The sequence below is a fragment of the Xiphophorus couchianus genome, chromosome 15 (genome assembly GCF_001444195.1).
Source record: "Xiphophorus couchianus chromosome 15, X_couchianus-1.0, whole genome shotgun sequence".
Lineage (NCBI taxonomy): Eukaryota > Metazoa > Chordata > Actinopteri > Cyprinodontiformes > Poeciliidae > Xiphophorus > Xiphophorus couchianus.
The window spans coordinates 20,823,726-20,831,531 of record NC_040242.1 but is presented as its reverse complement, the minus strand read 5'-3'; the positions used below and the strand labels follow the sequence as shown (position 1 = coordinate 20,831,531).

Genomic DNA, 7,806 nt, shown 5'->3' with positions numbered 1-7,806 from the left:
CGTTGTGGTGGCGAATCTGGTGATGGCTTCTGATACGTTGTTGCAGCTCCTCCATGCCACTGGCATTGGCAGCAGCCTCGGTGTAGAAGTTGCCATAGCAACACGTTATTACAGCCACAGTTTGGTTTGTTTTTGATTTTTGTCTGTTACCTCTTCTTGACATGGGTGTCCATTGAAATTAAAGTAGAAAATAAAATAACTTCCTTAAATGTATGTAAAACACTTCATCCACAGACAGAGGCGCATTGTCCTCTACGTTTCCTAGCAACACCAAATGATGATGCAGTTTTTTTCATTAGTCATAAGTTCTCACCTTACATGGAAAATATACTTTTTCATAATACCTTGATGTAAAATCATCTTGCAAAAAGCAGTTATGTTTATAGATCTATTGTGGTAATATTCAGTAGCTTTAGTGGCTTTAGTACTAATTAGTGTAACAAATTTTATATTTTTGATGAATGATTTTAATTTTGTATGGATATATATATTTATTGATATGTTTACATGCTCTATTTGGGTGTTTTGGTAATGATAACCGAAGTATTTTTGTTTTATTTTTATTTCTACTGATTGTAGCAGCAGAAGCCACAGCGTACGATCCCAGTGAAACTCTCCACCCCCCCGGTGACACCCCGCTCAACATAACTCAGTGTTTCACAATATTATTCGCATTTGAAATTCTGTTGCTGATGATCTGTGTTATGGGACAATTTAATGTCTTATTGCTGACATTAAGGGATTTCATGTAAACTAACATTACTTGTGCTGGAACAGTAAAGGAAAAAACAGGTAGGAGGTTTGGTTTTTTTATTAGAAGTAGTTATTTGCCTTTTTGTGTCTGCACTTTTTAAAACATGACGAGTTGTTGTACACAGAACTGTTTAATAGAATGTCTGACATTAAAATGTCAGCAAAAAGCGTCAAAAGCAACTTAGTTTGCCTCAGAGACTAAGTAAATGTCACAGTAAATGTAATGTAAATGTGTAAATGTGCTGAACTTCTATAGAAGTTCAGAAGAAGGAGACGATTGTTCAACTGCTTTAAAGTTGAACATTAAAGCACTGTTCAACATATTTTGTTTAATGAAAGCAATTTCTTTTCAGGTTAAAAATGCAGATCAGATCTGATATGTATCAGAAACTAAACAGAAGGTTTTTTTCTGACCCATCAGGCAAATATTCTGGCCAAAAGATCTTTGTGCATCAAGAGACTTTGAACTAAACTATATTTATATTTATATTTGTATGAACAGTTGGATAGATATCTGTTCAAAAAAATAATGGTTACATTCATTGTTTGAATTTAAATTTATGTAAATTATCTGCAATCTACATAAAACAATAAAGTCAAAAATACAAGATTTATAATTACTTAACTATATATTAATCCCCATAATACATAATATTCTGACTCATAAGAAATTAAGTAGGTTTAATATGTGAATAATAATATAAAATAAAACTAACTGCCTTAGGTATATCCTCACTCTCACATGTCATCCTTCATATTAAAACTAATTTAGAAATTTAACTATGAATATATAGTCTTTGTGTGTGTGTGTGTGTGTGTGTGTACTTGTTTTTGTTACCATGGAAGGTCAGAACTCAGGAAGCCCAACAAAGAGGGGCCCTGTGTCTTCATGGGACCCATAATCCTGGACTCCACATGGGAAACCATTCTAAAGCAGGCTGGGATGCTCATACGCTGTGTGTGTGTGGGGGGGTGCATATGTGTGTGTTTCAATGTGTGATTGTTGGCGTATTTTCTAAACCATTGTTTCTCAGTCCCTGTATCTGAATGTTTCAAATGTGTCTCTGTTCCAGAATACCCGATTCAAACATTTTCTTGCAAATGTTTTGAGTTCCATGTTTATTTTTATGTTATTTCATCTATGCATTTAGATTTTTTTGTCTAATGTTAGCTTAAGATTTTTCTCCCTCTTTCATTCATAGATCCTCCTCTGTCCAAGTTAGTCTTCCATGTGTGTGAGCTGTGTTGTTTCGTCTACCCTCAGCCCCCCTACTCAGCTCTCTTACATCTGTTTGATGTTCCCCTGATTGGACTGGTACAATTCCCTTCAGTGACATACCCTCTATATTAAGCCTCTGGTTGTTCATTGCTGGTTCCATTACTTTTCCTGTGCTCCATGAACTGTTCTTTCCTTTTCATTAAAACTTCCTTCTGCTTTAGCTGTTGTCTGCATTTTGGTCCTGCTTTATACTTCCAAATCCTGACACCTACATATGAAGTTTATGGGTCAGTATGCCTCACCTCCAATTAATACTGCCCATTTGATCTTTGCATATTAACCATTTCATCCCTGTCTACTTCCACATCATATCATGCACCTAAACCATGGTGTATTAGTTTTACCTTGTATTTTAAAGTAGCACCACAACCACATTTCATAACAGTGGACTGATTATTATATTAACTGGTCTAAAGCAACCTGATTCCCAAGGGAACACCGGTATGTTGACTCATAAACACCCAGTTGTGGATATGATGGGATTCGCCAGAACAGGTTACATTCTGTACCCAAATCTGCTTTGGTATTTTTAGAACTGAGGCCCATTGTTTTTATCAGCTAAGCAGCAAGTTGTGGAACCTGGTGCCACATAACTTGATATCAGACTGGGAATCCAACTTCATTATTCAAGGATGTCGATTTGGAATTTCCCTAAACTTTCCATATATGTGCTCACTTTCATGTTTCCTTTTTCTAGTATTTCCCTCCTCTAATAAAGTCAAACAATTACACTGTGTGGCCAAAAAAGTTGCCATCTGAATTATTTGAGCAAAGGGGGATGAGCTTTCTGTCAGATGCATGGACAACATTCTTCCAGCTGTGACAAGTTATATAATCACAGCTGATACAATCTAACTAAGTATTTCTTAAACAACTATGTGGAAAGACATTCTAGTAGAAAATCTGATTGTTTAAGAAGGGTCAAATCTTTGCCATGAAGTAGTGGATACATTTAAGGAGATTCCAGAAACTGCAAAAATTGAATTGAAAACTGTCCAACGCATTATTAAAAACTGGAAGGAAAGTGGGGACCCACTATCTTTGGGAAAATAACCTGAATGGTGATCACTTAAAAATTTGGTGACAGAGAAACAACATTAGAATTCGGGGCTTCGTTTAGGCTTTGATTTCATTTCTTTGCAGGTTATATGTTTCCCTTCTCAGTACATTATTAGTTATTACTGTATCCCCCAATCTCACCTCTGGCTGCAGCTTCTTCTTTGGAAGGAGGTTGAAACTCATGTGGGTGTCTTTTAACTCTCACTTCACTGATTTTTTGAACATTTTCAACCTCTTTTTTTATTTCCACAATTTTTCTTGTAGGTCTTTAGCTCTAAACAGGAAGTTCTGTGTTCTTTTGGACCTTGTGAAATGTTCATAAGCTGGTGGAGGAGGTCAGAGGAACAGTCATTTTTAAAGTAGCCTCTTAGGACAGGTTTCAGAGTGGATTATGTCAGTCTTCTTCATTTCCAGGATCTCTCTGAGATGAAGACCTGGGCTTACTGCTATGACTGCTTCCAGGATCTCAGTCTCTGAATGTCTGAACTCAGTCTGCTTGATCGGGCTCATATAGGATAGTTTATACCACTGATCGTGAGCGTGAGTGGAAATAAAAATACCAATAGGTATTTCGTTCCATGTAACACAGTAGGAGTGTAACCCGTAAATCTTTTATGGATGCAAAAGCAAAAACCCCCCGCTTGATGACTTTGTGTTTCTGTGTTTGATATGATGTAAAGCACTTTGAAATGCCTTGCTGCTGAAATGTGCTATACAAATAAAATTTGATTGATTTATCAACTTCTGCAATCTGTCCACAAAACCAAAACTCCCGCCTGAGAGTCACCTGTAGTATTTTAGCTGGAGAAGCACGGGGGTGGTTCAGTTTCCTCCCTTTGGGCCCTCAAGCTCAGTTTTTCCTCTAAAATCCCATTTTTTTCCTCCAAATGCTGTCAGGCTTTTCTATGTTCCTCTCACAATTTCTTGTACTTGGCCTTTAGTGAGCTTAATTCACCTGTCTCAGCTTGTGTCTGTTCTGGTGTCCAGCATCTTACAAAGTCAAAGATCCCATAAAGGCAAGTAAACTCTGGAGAAACTGTTGTAATAATTCAGGTTCTTCTTAATTTTTAATATGATCTGGTGTTGTCTCAGCTGGTCTGATGAAGGAACTTCAGGCTTGGTTGGTAAACCTTTCTGAAGGTTGACCAACTTTGAATGCTGTCTTTTCTGCAGCATTTTGCTCATTTCACCATGAAGTTGCTACATAGTTAGTCTCTCCTCTTGCTTTTCTAGGGTCATCTTCTTTGGGTTGATCACTTTTAGTTGGAACTCCTGGCTGGCTCGTAAAATGTGTTACGGTATAGACAACAAAAAATGATTGGGTTCTTGATGCAACAACAATTAATTTAAGATCTGCAATACAAAGATCACAGAGCAACTCAGAGACAGGACAAACAACCACAATCCAACTGACAGGTAGAACAATTTAGAGCAACCATTCAACCTAACTGTCATGTTGTTGGACTGTTGGAGGAAGCCAAAGTACCTGGAGAGAACCCAGGCATGCAGACTAATTACAGAATGACATCAGGAATTCAAAGCCAGGACCTTTTACTGCAAGGCAGCAATGCTAGAAACGACACTACTGCGCAAAACAAACTTTTGGGTTAGGTCAGCTCTCTGTCTACTATATTCCCTCTCATACTGCTCCATACCTGCAGTCCATATTCCTACTTGTCAAACTTTCAGATAACTGTTCTTTTTTCTAAATATCACTATCACTAATGAATGCAGGATGGCTTTTACTCTTCACATAAATAAAAAATTATGTTGTTTTTTTTTTTATTTGCCCTACTTAGTGTTAATTTGAAATTGTTTCCCCTCTAGGGTAAAAATGCAGCCTGTGGTGGCCGTATTCCTTATTGGAGCCCTGTGCATGTATCAGGTACCCTTCTTTCTCAAAGTCAACAATAAACTATTTATATTGCAAAGAACAAGACAAAATGGTGTTATATTAAACACACTAACTCCATTGACATCCCTAATAATTCTGGTATTTACTTGTCTTTACTCTTGCAGGATAATACTGCTGGTAAGACTACAATGTGATTTAAATAACTCCTCTCTGAAAACGGAAAAAACTTCCAAATATTTAATGGCAGCGGATTCTCCCACAAAATCATAGTCTACACATGTGACGAGCCCACAGGTATATTTTCTTAGGAGGTTGTTTCTCCTAAGAAAATATAGGAGACACAACCTCCTATATTTTGCCTCTAGGGCAGCTTCGTCATTGTGCTGCCCTGATGATGGCCACACAAAAAGCAAGGAGTATCATGTGGAGACCCCTGTTCTTCGAAAAGACCAACGGCAGCAGTTTCTTCCAATATGTCATAATCCACAAAAGTGTACAGTTTGTAATTATACCTCTTGAACAAGCACTTTTCATCTGAACACTTAGATTTATAGTGAAGGGTTCTGGTTTCTTAGTTTATTTCATACTTCCAGGACCTTATGCATATTAAAAGGAGACTGGTTGGTAACAAATTGAAATCAACATTAACAGATTGATGCAGATTCAGAATCTCTACTTGGAAACAATTCTTTGACACAAGTTAAAATAAAGAAAAGTATTTAATAAGACTCTTCAATGGATTTTATTCTTTAAAGCTGGTACTCTTTGCAGTTGCCAGTTGCACATATGTTTGTAGACAAGTAGACTTTTTATGCATACTGTCCATAAGCCAATATTTCTACAAACTCTGCTTATTGTGACTGTGATACATACAGCTCATTTGTACTAGAGAATACAAGACAACAGTTTTTTACTTTTACAGGAGCAGATAATGCATACCCCATGACAGAATCTAATCCTACGCAGAGTACAATAAATTACCGCCAATCTGCTGCCATGACGACCCCAGGTTAGTTGACAATCTCTTAAATAATCTCTACACATTCTGTAATAATGTGTTAACTGTGAAACTCCAATGTCTATGGCTACTTTGTATATCAAACCAAAAGGTTGAGCTGAATCAGGTTTACAGTTTTAAAAATTACTTGCCAGCATTATCAGAGTTACAGATTCTCATGCTCACTTTGCCCAGACATACTCCTCTCTGAAAACGGAAAAAACTTCCAAATATTTAATGGCAGCGGATTCTCCCACAAAATCATAGTCTACACATGTGACGAGCTGGCAGGTATATTTTCTTAGGATCTTGATTCTCCTAAGAAAATATAGGAGACACAACCTCCTATATTTTGCCTCTATGGCAGCTTCGTCATTGTGCTGCCCTGATGATGGCCACACAAAAAGCAAGGAGTATCATGTGGAGACCCCTGTTCTTCGAAAAGACCAACGGCAGCAGTTTCTTCCAATATGTCATAATCCACAAATGTGTACAGTTTGCAATTATACCTTTTGAACAAGCACTTTTCATCTGAACACACATAGATTTATGGTGAAAGGTTCTGGTTTGTTAGTTTATTTCATACTTCCAGGATTTTATGCATATTAAAACGAGATTGATTGGTAACAAATTGAAATCAACATTGACAGATTGATGCAGATTCAGAATCTCTACTTGGAAACAATTCTTTGACACAAGTTAAAATAAAGAAAAGTATTTAATAAGACTCTTCAATGGATTTTATTCTTTAAAGCTGGTACTCTTTGCAGTTGCCAGTTGCACATATGTTTGTAGACAAGTAGACTTTTTATGCATACTGTCCATAAGCCACTATTTCTACAAACTCTGCTTATTGTGACTGTGATACATACAGCTTGTTTGTACTAGAGAATACAAGACAACAGTTTTTTACTTTTACAGGAGCAGATAATGCATACCCCATGACAGAATCTAATCCTACGCAGAGTACAATAAATTACCGCCAATCTGCTGCCATGACGACCCCAGGTTAGTTGACAATCTCTTAAATAATCTCTACACATTCTGTAATAATGTGTTAACTGTGAAACTCCAATGTCTATGGCTACTTTGTATATCAAAGCAAAAGGTTGAGCTGAATGAGGTTTACAGTTTTAAAAATTACTTGTCAGCATTATCAGAGTTACAGATTCTCATGCTCACTTTGCCCAGACATACTCCTCTCTGAAAACGGAAAAAACTTCCAAATATTTAATGGCAGCGGATTCTCCCACAACATCATAGTCTACACATGTGACGAGCTGGCAGGTATACTTTCTTAAGAGGTTGTGTCTCTGTCATTTCCTGTATTGTCAACTAATTTGACTGCATCCTCTGTGTTTCTGGGAAACATCCAATTTGCTGCCCTGACGATGACCACACAAAAAGCAAGGACTATCATGTGGAGACCGCTGTTCATCGAAAAGACCAACGGCAGTAGTTTTTTCCAATTTGTCATAATCCACAAATGTGTACAGTTTGCAGGTATACTTTTTGAACAACTACTTTTCACTAAAGTCAAAACACACATAGATTTATAGTGAAGGGTTCTGGTTCCCTAGTTTATTTCATACTTCCAGGATGTTATGCATATTAAAATGAGACTGGTTGGTAACAAATTGAAATCAGCATTGACACATGCATGGCAGCAGATTACCGCCAATCTGCTGCCATGATGACCACAGGTGAGTTTACAATTTCTTGATGTAGCTTTACACATCTGTAATATGTTATCTGTGAAATTTCATCCCCACAGAAAGACCTTCTATAAACAAAACAACAAATCTGAACCTAAAAAGATAATGAATGTCTATGGACATTCATGGTGAAACTCCAATGTCTATA

The 7,806-nt window shown here is 37.0% G+C and overlaps 1 long non-coding RNA gene across 1 annotated transcript; it reads left to right on the top strand.

Annotated features, from left to right (window-relative positions):
* Positions 1 to 634: 634 nt before the first annotated feature.
* Positions 635 to 5,955, top strand: LOC114158193 (uncharacterized). Its single transcript, XR_003598356.1, has 4 exons — positions 635 to 792; positions 4,919 to 4,976; positions 5,111 to 5,123; positions 5,869 to 5,955. It is a non-coding gene; the product is annotated as an uncharacterized LOC114158193 (long non-coding RNA).
* Positions 5,956 to 7,806: the final 1,851 nt, after the last annotated feature.